The 10,727-nt window shown below is 41.4% G+C and overlaps 1 protein-coding gene across 1 annotated transcript in view; it reads left to right on the top strand.

Annotated features, from left to right (window-relative positions):
- The first annotated feature begins 9,474 nt into the window (after nt 1-9,474).
- Nucleotides 9,475-10,727, top strand: part of TLCD4 (TLC domain containing 4) — a 69,212-nt gene continuing 67,959 nt past the window's right edge. Inside the window, exon 1 of the mRNA XM_047085906.1 lies at nt 9,475-9,522. The gene's annotated coding sequence lies outside the window, so the exon portion shown is untranslated. The remainder of the gene's footprint in view (nt 9,523-10,727) is intronic.

Raw genomic sequence — 10,727 nt, 5'->3', positions numbered from 1 at the left:
GGCATCTGGATGGCTCAGTCAGTTAGGTGTCCGACTCTGGCTCAGATCATGATCTCGCAGTTCGTAGGTTCGAGCCCCATGTCGGGCTCTGTGCTGACAGCTCAGAGCCTGGAGCCTGCTTTGGATTCTGTCTCCCTCTCTCTCTGCCCCTCCCCCACTCACGTTCTGTCTCTCTCTGTCTCTCAAAAATGAACAAATGTTAAAAAAATTTTTTTCTAAAGATATAGCTTCATAAATTTCCCACTTTTTCCTAAAACGATGATAGAGCCAATCAGAAGAGAACATAGTGAGAAGTAAATGCTCCAGAGTCAGAGTAGTGGGAAAGTAGAATAACAATCTATTTCTGGGATGAAGTCGGTTAATTTTAATTTGTATGTCTTTTATGAATGAGGGCCACTTATAATGTGTACAGGTCATTTTTGTATTTCTTTTTCTGTCACCTGTCTGTTAATGCCCTTTATTTTTCTTTGGAGTGACAGGTCTTTTTCTTCTTGATTTCTAGAAGCCTGTTATATATGTTAAGGAGGGAGGCCTTCTTTATCTGTGATTTGAGTATCAAAATTTTTTTTCTTGGTTTGTAATTTGTGTTTTGACTTTGCATATGTTATTATTGGTATTTTTTTTAACCTCATAGTGGTTTTTGATTCTTTTTTTTTTAATGTTTATTTATTTTTGAGAGAAAGAGCGCAGTCAGGGGTGGGGCAGAGAGAAAGGTAGAAACAGAATCTGAAGCAGACTCTAGGCTCTGAACTGTGAGCACAGAGTCTGACACAGGGCTCCAACCCACAAACTGCAGGATCATGACCTGAGCCAAAGTTGGACACTTAACCAAGTAAGCCACCCAGGCGCCACTGGTTTTTGATTCTTAATTAGTTAGATTTATTAATATTTATGGCTTCTAGATTTTAAGTCCTAGTTAGAAAGACCTTCCCATTCCAAGGTAAGAAGAGAACTCACTCATATTTTCTTAAAGTACATTTGAGTGTTCATACTTTACATATTTGACCCATTTGGAATTTGTCTCATACAATGCGAGATATAGTTTTAACTTCATTTTTTCCAGATAATACACATTTATTAAAAAGTCCTTCTTATCTCACTGATTTGAGATGCCACTTATTTGGGTCTATTTCTGGGTTTTCTATTCAATTCTGTTAGTCTATTCCTATGGTAATCCCTAATTTTTCATTTTTGAGGTTTTGTAGTATTGGCTATTCCTTTTCAAAAGTGTTTTGCTGGTCATTCTTGCTTGTTTACTTTTTCATATGAGCTTCAGAATCAGCTTGTCCTATTCTAAAAAAATAGCCTCTTGGTATTTTCATTGAGATCGCAATACATTTAAAAATTAAAATTTAGGGAGACTTGACACACATGAACTTTTCCTATCTAAGAACATGGTCTGTCTTTTCATTTATTCAGTCTACTTTTGTTTCCTGCAGGAGTGTTTTAAAGTTTTCCTCATATAAGCTTTGCATATTCCCTGTTAAGTTTATTCCTAGGAACTTTACATTTTTGCTATAATTGTAAGTGGAGTCTTTTCTTTCTTTTATTTTGTAAGGGGATATTGTGTAGGTGTATGTGTACAAATATACACGTGTGCATATATATATTTATATGTACACACACATATATATCATAGACTTTCATAAATTTTATATCCTGCTTCCATACTTAATTTTCTGTTGTTTATATATTTTCTCAGTTGATTTTCTTGGGTCTCCTAGGTATATAATCATATAATCCACAAATAATGAGAACTTTGTAATTTTTTCCCAATAGTTCCCAATTTCTCTTTCACTACCTTGACTGATACTTCAATTATCACTGTATTATCAGTGGGAGAGTGGGTATCCCCTTGTCCTCCTCTACTTAAGCAGGAACCCTCCAGTCTTTCTCCATCTAATCTAAACTGACTTTGAATCTTAGAATTAATTGCTAGTCAGACATTGCTATTTTGCTCTTCCTGGAAAACTGACAGTTTGGTCCAACAGTAAGGTCCATAAATGTCTAGCAGTAAGGGATTGCACATTATGGTGCATCTGGTGAATGGGATAGTCTGAACAATTACAAAATAATATGTATGTGTTAGTCCTTTTTGTTTAAAAAAATCAAAGCATACACAAATACGCATGGAAAAGTATCTGGGAGGATATTCAACAAACTAGTCTAAAAGTTATAAATATATTGTTGTAGCATTATTTATAGTAGCCAAAATATGGATGCAACCTAAGTGTCCATTAATGGATGAATGGATAAATAAGATGTGGAATATTACTTAGCCATAAAAAAGAATGAGATTTTGCCATTTGCGACAACATGGATGGAACTAGAGTGTATTATGCAGAGTGAAATAAGTCAGACAGAGAAAGACAAAAACTATATGATTTTACTTACATGTGAAATCTAAAAATCACAACAAACAAAGCAAAAACATCTATAAACAGAGAACAAACTGATGGTTGCCAGAGGGGAGGAGGATGGGTGATGTTTAAAATGGGTGAAATGGAGTGAAAGGGACAGACTTCCACTTATGGAATGAATAAGTCATGGCAATGAAAGGTATAGCTTAGAGAATATAATCAATGGTGCTGTAATAGTATTGCATGGTGACAGATGGCAACACACTTATGATGAGCATAGCATAATGTATAAAGTTGTTGAATCACTATGTTGTCTATCTAAAACTAATGTAACATCGTGTGTCAACTATGCTTCAATAAAAAAGAAAGGAAAAGAAGAATAAATAAGTTTATAAAATGGAAAAAAGTTATGAATATAAACTGGTGATTGGTAACATCAATTTCAACTAATTTGAAAAATTTGTAAAAATTTTTAAAAGTTCATGAAAATATTTTAGAACAATTAAAAACAAGTTAAGAAAAACAGTTAAGAAAAATAGATTTGTGTTTTTCCCTTTTTCTGTTCTGTATCCTTTCTGTTATTAAAAAAATTTTTTTTTGTTTATCCTTATTCTTTGCAAAGTGGTACTAAAATGATAGTATAGAAAGGGGTTAACAGGATACAATCCACAAGGAAAAAGAAAAGAGGCTAAAAGTCTACAATAGATGAAAGATTTCAATAAATTCCAGAAGTTGGATGGAGTAGAGATAATTGACTTGACAAAGTGGAAGAGGGGTTTAACCAAAGTGCTTCAAAGAGACTTAGCACTTGGCCATCAGTGTACCACAAAGGCAGAGGTGAGGCATGGAAAGCAGGAGTGAGGCGCAGACCTGAAGAAGGAGAATTGCCCTCAAGTTGTTTACGAAGTTCTTGGACACCACTGGGTCCCTTCTCCCCCTCCTTCAGCCATCCTGCATTCATGCACTTCACACTGACTGTACTACCACCGAAGTCCCTCCATGAAGTAGGAAGTTTCTTTTCTGGGAGAAAGTAGTTTATCTTTTGATGGAGAGTTCCCATAACAAAAGGGCTGATTGGAGAATGGGAAAGAAAAAGATGTTTGAAATGGAAACTTCAGTAGAAGGTTGGAAGTAATTCTCCTGGTCCAGGATTTCTCAATCTCGGCATGACAGACGTTTGCGATTAGGAATTCTTTGTTGTGGGAGGCTGTCCTGTGCATTGTAACATGGTTAGCAGCCTCCCTGGCCTCTACTCACTAGATGCCCATGCATGCCAACCAAAAGTATCACCAGACATTGCCAAATGGCAATGAATCAACACCCCCTGCCCTTGCCCCAATTGAGAACCTCTATCTTAGACAATAAAGAATAGAAAATGAAAGATGCAGAGATCATCAGTGGAATAAAAGGACAACAAGTCTAGAGAATAATAAAGAAGTCCCAACATCCTGCTCACAACAGTTCACAAAGAGAGAAAATACAATATGAGGAAATTAGTGAAGAAATAATAAAAGAAAAAAATTTGCAGATAAGATTCAAAGCACCCCTGAGGGTCTAGCACAATCAAAGAAAAAAGACCCATTCTAAGGTACATCGTTGTGAAATTTGAGAGTATAAAGATAGTAGAAAGATTCTAGAAAGAAAAACAGGCCAGATACAGAGGAAGGGGAACTGGAAAGGCACTAGGCATGTATTTCACTGGCAACCACAGGAAGTAAAAGACGGTGAAACGGTGCTTTTAAAATGCTGAGGGAACATGATCTTCAACCTATCCAAATTATCAATCAAGGATGAGACTAGAATATAGACATTTTCAGATATGCTAGCACTCTAAAAAATTTACCTTCCAGCACACCGTCTTAGTCAACTACCAAAATCTGCTTTAGCTTAAATCAGAGAGTGAACTTCCAATGTTTGGGCTTGGAAGATATTATTGATGGGCATTTGATAGATATGTTGAAGAATCTGAATAAAATTTGGGTTAGATACATTAAAAAAAAGTGAAAAAGCTGGGCAGTTATTAACTCCAGGGAGAACAGGAGATTGTCAAGAGAAGCATTATCATGGCACCTTACTTGATTCAGCAATGGACTGTATTTACACTGACAGGATGATATAAACACAAATTATTGATTTGAATAAAAGTTGTGATGTCGCTGTGTGAGAAGGAAGGGTGGAGGCAAAGTGGTGGTGGTGGTATGTGGAAAAGAGCTAAATCCTCAATACCATTGCAAGAAGTCAATGAATAATGTCTAACACTGAGAGTCAGAAAACATTGGCATAAGCATATCATTTAGGAAATGAACACCTAGCAGGGTCATGTGAAACGTGGGGTGATGCTATGTGGGGGAAACTTGGGCAGGGGATTGATGTGACTTGGTGTTTTTGCTATAAGCCTTTCTGAACTATTTGAATTTTCACTTATATGTATTACTTTCATTAAAAATAAAAATACACACAAATTACTGCATACATAGAGGAAAGAAATCAAAGAAGATAAGCAAAAAGTACACAAAATACATAAAGATCTCACCCACCCAGAGATAACCATTATATCCTGAAATAGTTTTTTCTTCAAAAATTCGGAAAAACAAATGAAAGGACTTTTAAATACTCAAAAAAAAAACCCTCACAATTTTTTATAATTAAAACTACCAATAATAATTATAAAAAGTAGTACCGGTTATTAATTTTTGACTAAATCAATCTTTCTGATCAAATGCTTGGTGTTATTTTGGTTATATCCTCACTAACAGAGCAGAGTGGATATTGCAGCAGTCTTCCAAAATATTTTTACTTTAATTATCTTGTTATTTTAGAGAGAAGCAGCTTTTGGTCTCAGTTTGCTAAATAATTGTTTCTATTCAGTAGGTTAGGAATTTTTGGAAACAAATTCATCAGGAAAATTTGTCTTCAACAAGTAGTTCTGGGAAAACTGGACAGCAACTTGCAAAAGAATGAAATTGGACCACTTTCTTACAGCATACACAAAAATAAACTCAAAATGGATTAAAGAGCTGAATGTGAGACCTGAAACCATAAAAATCCTAGAAGAGAGCACAGGCAGTAATTTCTTTGATGTCAGCCATAGCAACATTTTTCTAGATATGTCGTCGTCACCTTCTTCTTCTTCTTCTTCTTTTTTTTTTTTTTTTTTTTTTTTGAGAGAGAGAGCACCTGTGTGCCTGTAGGGCAGAGAGGGGCAAAAGGAGAGAGAAAGAAAGAGAGAGAGAGAATCTTAAGCAGGCTCCACACCCATCATGGAGCCTGACACAAGAGTCGATCTCAGAAATGTGAGATCTTGGGGCGCCTGGGTGGCGCAGTCGGTTAAGCGTCCGACTTCAGCCAGGTCACGATCTTGCGGTCCGGGAGTTCGAGCCCCGCGTCGGGCTCTGGGCTGATGGCTCAGAGCCTGGAGCCTGTTTCCGATTCTGTGTCTCCCTCTCTCTCTGCCCCTCCCCCGTTCATGCTCTGTCTCTCTCTGTCCCAAAAATAAATAAACGTTGAAAAAAAAATTAAAAAAAAAAAAAAAGAAATGTGAGATCTTGACCTGAACGGAAATCAAGAGTTGGACTTTTAACCAGCTGAGCCACCCAGGTGCCCCTCTAGATAGGTCTTCTAAGGCAAGGGGAGAAAAAGCAAAAAAAAACAAAACAAAACAAAACAAAAAAACTATTGGGACTACATAAAACAAAAACAAAAACAAACAAAAAACTTCTGCATGGCAAAGGAAGCAGTCAGTCAACAAAACTAAAAGGCAACCCACTGAATGGGAGAAAATACTTGCAAATGACATTCCTGATAAAGGGTTAGTATCCAAAATATATAAAGAACATATACAACTCAACACCAAAAAAACAAATAATCCAATTTTTAAATGGGCAGAAGATATGAACAGACATTTCTCCAAAGAAGACATACAGATAGATGGCCAACAGACGTATTCAAAGATGCACAACATCACTCATCAGGGAAATGCAAATCAAAACTACGAGATATTTCCTCGCTCCTGTCAGAATGGTTAAAATCAAAACCACAAAAAACAGTAAGTGTTGGCAAGGACATGGAGAAAAAGGACCCCTCGTGCTCTGTTGGTGGGAATGCAAACTGTGGAAAACAGTGTGTATGAAAAACAGTCGCTGTGGAAAACAGTATGGAGTTTTCTCTGAAAATCAAAAGTAGAATTACCATATGATCCAGTAACTCCACTAGTGAGTATCTACCCAAAGAATCCCAAAAAACACTAATTTGAAAAGATATATGCATCCGTATGCTTATTTCAGCATCATTTACAATAGCCAAATTATGGAAACGGCCCAAGTGTCTGACAGATGAATGGATAAAGTAGATATTGTGTGTGTATATACACGTGTGTGAGGATGGGTGAAATAGGTGAGGGGGATTAAATGTACACTTATGATGAGGACTGAGTAATGTATAGAATTATAGAATTGTTGAATCACTATATTGCTCACCTGAAACTAATATAACACTTTATGTTAATCATACTGGAATTAAAAAAACAAATTAAAAAAACAAATACAGAAAAGATACACAGAGAGGAACAGGTGTAATAAACCATATCTCTTGTCTAGAGACTATGAAAAAAATTTTTATCAGAAAAATTTGCCTCAAGAATTTTTGTATTTTCCTCTATTTTTAAGCAAAGATAAATTTCATCTCTCTGAATTTCATTTCTCTGTTTCAATGAACAAAAGTACGAAAAGTACTGCTCAGCTTTGATAGTTCACAGTTAACAAGCAGACAAACTTCAGATAGTAAATATAGAATTGGGGGGAACTTTCCCTGGAAATATTGGGAAAACAAAGTTAAGAATGATTAAAGACTTAAATGGGAATAATGAAATGACTATTTTTAAAGAAATTAAGCTGCATTACAGTTTTCATGAAAAATATGCAGTTGATACATTTTTCTACCTCCTAAGGTCATTTTGAGTTTTGACTAGTTTAAAATATCAAAATTCACCTAATATTTACTGAATTCCTTTCCTTATCTCAGGCCTTGTCCTTGATGTATTCACTTACATGCTCTGTATAATCTCACAATAATCCTGCAGATTTGATGGTGCATTTGCAGAGGCCTAACATGAAGGAATATAGTGGGACATAGAGTAGAGTGGATTTCTGTGGGTTTACTTGGCTTTGGCTGCTGCTGCGGGTGTTAGAAAATATGCATATTAAAGATAATGATGGTGCATTTATCAGGGAAAAAAAAGCAACTATCAGACACGAGACAGGCACAGGGGAGGGTCTGGAGGAAGTATCTTGAGGCAGAGTCCTGAGATGACACGTGCAGTCTATACACTTAGGGCTGACCCCACAGAAGTGTACACACAACCATCCTGCCCACGCAGATATGGGGCAAACCAAAGTTGTCAAGAACTGTGTGAAATAAATATGATGGGGCAGGTTGTGGTCATGGGGCAGGTTGTGGTCAAACGGCACTGGTGCCCTGGTATGTCCCTAGAGTCTTGGGGAGAGAATGGAGAAATGCACTTGGAGGCCTACAGGATCTTCCTCCCTGCTTGACTGCAAGCAGGTTCCTGTCCCTATAGGGTAGAATAGGTTTTGTCTTTCTAGGTTAGTCTGAGGTACTTTAGCCAAGACTGGGTCTCCATAGGTAACTGTGAATTATTATCGCCATTTTATAGATGGAGAAATTGAGCCTCAGTGAAGTTCAGTTAGCTAACATGTATTTGTGTGCATGTAAATATTAGGCAAAACATATTAGCTCTATTGATAGGCAGTTCTTTTCTTTTTTTCTTTTTAATTTTTTTTAACGGTTATTTTTTCTTGAGACAGAGAGAGACAGCATGAACGGGGGAGGGTCAGAGAGAGGGAGACACAGAATCCGAAGCAGGCTCCAGGCTCTGAGCTGTCAGCACAGAGCCCCATGCGGGGCTCGAACTCACGGACCACGAGATCATGACCTGAGCCGAGGTCGGCCGCTCAACCGACTGAGCCACCCAGGCGCCCCTTGATAGGCATTTCTTACAAATAACTGCTCTACATTATTAATAGAGGTGCTTACTAATTAACATTAGAACTCACCTCTTTCTGAGAAAATATTTGTGATCACTTTTCACAAACTATAACAGCCTAAATGCACTTCTTCATTGTTTTGTTTTATTCAAAACAATTCCATCCTGTTGATCCAGAACATTTGAAGGTTTTTGAGGCTCTATTTAGTAGGTCAGAAGAGCTACTATTGAATGGCAAACTTTATGCGCTGGACAACTTGGAATTCTCTACCAGCACCAAAAATCAAATCCTACTTCCCCACCCTGACAGCAGAGGGGCTCCAGGTGTTGGGTGTAGGCGCCTTGCTAGTGCACTCTCTAGGGTTTTTCAGGGATTCCGGAGGAGGCTGCTCCGAGAGAACGTGCCTCTTCCACACGCCCCCTACCCAGTTTGGAGTGCACCTGCAGCCCCAAGCAAGAATAGGGCTGACTCGGATTTGGCCAAGTCAGACGTGGCATGAAAAATCAGCAGTTACTCTTCCATTTCCTTTCTGTTATAAATACAATATAAATTGATAATCTGAAAAGAATTTGGGTTACGTGGCGTGCCCGGATACTGACCGCTGCGGATGCGGACTGAGACCGTTCTCGTCACTTGCTAGTTTCGCTACTTGTTTTGGGAAACCGAGGCACCGCACGCCCTGTCCCTAGCGAGGTGGGTTTTTGCACGATCCCACCGCAGCCCGCCTTGGGTGTTCCCGTTTCCGAGCCCTTTCCGGGACCCAAGTCCCAGCTCCCGAAGGTCGGCCCCACAGCTGGCCTCGGGGCCCCGCCCCCTTTGGCCGCGGGTCGGAGCCGCCACGAGCCGGAGCGGGAGCTGGAGCCGGAGCCGGAGCCGGAGCCGCCGCGGCCCCTTTAAGAAGCCGCTCTGCGGTAACCCGAGCCCGCAGTCCGGGCGGGCGCGGCGGCCGCGGCGGTAGCTGTAGCCTCCGTGTGACTGCTCCTCCAAGCGGCCCGGGGCCCGCGGCTCCCCTGGCTCCCGCCGAGCATCTCGAGGGGCGGCTCTGGCCGGCGCCAGCCCTCGGGCCGGGCCGGCTGACCAGGCGCCCGTGACCACCCGCCGCCCTCCCCGGCCCGGTGCAGCCGCCGCCCGCGCGCTAGTCGCCCCGGGACCCGGCACAGGTGACGCTTTTTGGAGGGGGTTCGGGGAAAAGGGCGGGCTCGCTTTGCCCCGCGGCTCCCCCGCGCCGCCGAGCGCAGTCCCCGGGCAGGGGCGCCGCGGCTTCCCGCCCCCGGCCTAGCGCGGCCGCGGGCTCCGGCGCCCGGAGCTGGGTGGGCGTCCCGAGCGCGGGAGGCGGCCAGGGGCGCCCGGGCGGGCTGCAGCAGGTGTGTGCGGCCGCGCAGCATCTTCCCGGCCCCGCGGGCTCGGGCGCCGCTCGGGGCGCTGGCGGGTGTCCCGGGGCCCGCGGCCCCGCGCCGCCCGGGCGCTCCGCGTCCCGCCCCCGCCCCCGGTGTGCGCGATTCGTGCTGCGGGGTCTGCCCGGCGGTGCCTCTCGGGTCTCAGCTCAAAGGGATGGGTGCGTGGGGGCAGCCAGGGAAAGCTTTCTTGTTAGAGGCCGGTACATAGTCTGGTGCATCAAGTGGGTAAGTCTCCTCCTCTCCCACCTCCCCTCTACTAAATAAAACAAGCTTTTATTCACCCTTGTAGTTCTCAAGTGGGTCCCATTTTTAGCCACCTCACGCAGTAGGGTCTAGTGGGAAAGGGGCTGGGTTCTGTTTACAGTTCTACCATTGTAACCCCCTCAAGTTTATTGAACTGAGAACCTCGGTTTACCCAGCCTTGAAATGGGATCCCTAATGCTAGCATTTTCCTACAGCCCACGAGGGTGGGAAACCCTCTGTGAAAGTACTTTGAGTTGTCAAAGTTCATTAAAGAAAGGCTCACTGTTGCTAGCCAGTATTCTTTTTTTTTTTTTTTTTTTGAAGTACACATCTGAGTGTTAGTTTAGCTCACATTTTAATGTGAAATTATAAAATTGTTCTTAAAGAGTGATCTGTGACCAGGTTGAAATGAATCTGATACCAGTTTGGGGACAAGATGGAAGAGTTTGTGTGGATGTTAGGAGTTGACATGTGAAGCAGGAAGAAACCGTCATTTTGGTGAAATCTTCGCTCAGTCGTAAGCGGAGTTGAGACAAATGGATCTTGGATTATGTGTGTGTTAAGAAAGATACTGCCGTCTGGGCACATGGTATAGGCTAGAATGCACTTCGTCTTCGTGGAGCCAGTGAAGGTAACATGACAGAATCCCAGTTTCCTTTTACGTGTGAAGTAGAGAATTTTTTCCCCGTGTTAATCTTTTCCTTAAATTGGAGGGATGAAACTGA

Source organism: Lynx rufus, unplaced genomic scaffold (genome assembly GCF_022079265.1).
Source record: "Lynx rufus isolate CCGP_SWC_20201006 ecotype Redwood Valley unplaced genomic scaffold, mLynRuf1.p SCAF_2, whole genome shotgun sequence".
In the NCBI taxonomy this organism is placed as follows: Eukaryota; Metazoa; Chordata; class Mammalia; order Carnivora; family Felidae; genus Lynx; species Lynx rufus.
This window is presented reverse-complemented; position numbering and strand designations above follow the sequence as displayed.